Source organism: Adiantum capillus-veneris, chromosome 18 (genome assembly GCF_014529385.1).
Source record: "Adiantum capillus-veneris isolate H3 chromosome 18, ASM1452938v2, whole genome shotgun sequence".
NCBI lineage: Eukaryota > Viridiplantae > Streptophyta > Polypodiopsida > Polypodiales > Pteridaceae > Adiantum > Adiantum capillus-veneris.
Genome location: NC_140948.1, coordinates 142,336,369 through 142,338,709, shown reverse-complemented (window position 1 = coordinate 142,338,709; position 2,341 = coordinate 142,336,369).

Here is a 2,341-nt window from a genome sequence, read left to right as displayed (position 1 = left end):
AGGAGCTGTGGTGTTCCTTGAGTTGGCATGAGGAATATTTTATTAGCAAATTTTGGTGGGGATTAAGGATGACGTAAAAGATCTTTTATTGACTATGCCAAAGGTTCACACACTAAGCAAGTTCATCTCTCAAGCAATAGAATGTGATAATCGACTATTTGAGAGGAGACAAGAGAGGCGTCTTGGGGCACCATTGCGACCCCAAACAGAAGTGACACATAATGGCTACACACCTCAACAGGGCCATGAATCAAGCATTGAGCCCATGCAAATTGATTTAGCACGGTTTCAACCTCTCTCAGCCCAGGAGAAGCAAAGGCGACGCATTAATGGCCTATGTATGTATTGTGGAGAGCAGGGGCACATAGTTCAACAGTTTCCAAGGAAGAGAAGGATGAAGTTTCATGGTGCAATGGCCTCAACGTGTTCGGAAAACATGGATGTCCAACCCCAATAGAGACCAACAGGTTGGACAAAAGACAAGCAAAAAAAGGTGATCTATCTATCATTGTTCCTCCTCTAGCATTCCTCATGGAAACTTCAATCATCCACCCTTATATTAACTCCTTGATTATCCAAGGTTATGCTCCCTTCCCCGAAGCATGGCTGGTGGTCCTAGGTAGTCAAGCCATGGTAGTTTCTTGGGGGGGGGGGGAGAGAGAGAGAGAGAGAGAGAGAGAGTGCATGCATGTGTACGCTTTGTTTTGGAGGGGGGAGGGGGGTTTTTGAATACATAATATTATGGCTGTTAGGAGAGAAGTTTGTTTCAAAAAGAAAGTGTTGTCAAGAAATGCCTAATTTAGGGAAGCTATAGAAGAAGTAGAATTGGTAGAGCTTATTTGCAGGTTGGAGTCAATATGAGCAATGTGTGTGTAGTCTTTGGTTCTAGATTGTATCTAATTGAAACTGTAGATAAATGTTTTTCATGGGTGACTCCATTTTTTCTAACTCCCAAAAAGGATGTCTCAAATTACAATAATGACACTTGAGAAAAAAAGAGGAAAATAAAAATTTCCTCCACATACTTGAAAAGAATGGTGTGAAAACATTAAAGAAATTATTAAATTTTCAAGACTTTTATAAATGTCATTGAAAGGAACTTTGTATTTTCAAGAAAGACTGTTTTATTGGCCACTTAGTTGTAGTCAAACCCCTTTTGAACAGATGTAATAGCAGCCAAAAGGCATATACAATTTGCAGAGAATCTCACAAATCTAAGTGCACATAGGTAAAGCAATTGTTTCCTACATAGCCAAAATGGAATGTACTAGTGAAGTTGCACAGTGTTGGTTACATTTTAAAGTTCTCCTTGGCTTGTTCTTACAACATTTAAACTTTTCATCTTCTCCCCTTGTATCCTCTCTCTCTCTCTCTCTCTCTCTCTCTCTCTCTCTCTCTCTCTCTCTCTCTCTCTCTCAGGCTTTGACTAATTTAGAAAAAAACTATCCTACTGTAGGTGACTGCCTTATCATTCCATCTACAATGCACGTAGTCTTCAATGGCCCAACCCGAAGATATGAAAGAGTATCACATTTTCTACGAATGCCACACAAAGGTTATGATATACTACAAAAGTGAACAATGAGTTGGGTGCAACAACATCCACAATAATTCGATCGACAGATTCACCCTTGTTAGCATCTCTACCTTCTCGGCCGGAGGATAATGTACCATGCCCAGAGGGCTTCAACATATTTCTCTCTTCTTTTAAGACTCTTACAAGGTCGTATCACCCAGGATATGCAACATCTTGGCTCCACTCATGTGGCTCCCTTTGACATGTCCATTGTGCTCATGTTAGAGCCTCTTGACTTCCTTGTGGAGTTGTCCCACCTACCCTAATATGAGATGCTCTATTTTGCAGAATGTGAACAAAGTGAAATGCCAGTGTGCACCTACCTTAGCACCCCACAAGGTATCCACCTCCAAGGGGTGACTGGGTTGTTGTTTGCTACAACTAACAACATTGTGCCACTTTGGAAAAGGTAAATATCGCGGTCCCTAGATTCATTAACAGATTTGGTTTTGCAGTGGTTGGGCAAAGAAAGTCTAGAAACCATTTGGAGAAACACTAGCTGAGGCGAGGGGGTCCTCAAGTTTGAACGTCATTTCACCAGCTATAAATAAAACCCTTACAAAAAAACTCTCTCAAAGAGTTCGTGCCGGCATGGACTATTTCAGACAGTTTCAGATCCTCTCTCTCTCTCTCTCTCTCTCTCTCTCTCTCTCTCTCTCTCTCTCTCTCTCGTTCGCGAGATGGCTTGGTTATCATGAGGGTAAATTTCAAACCTACAGTTGTTGGAGTTATCATGCAACTTTGCCGATATTTACATAGGTAGAG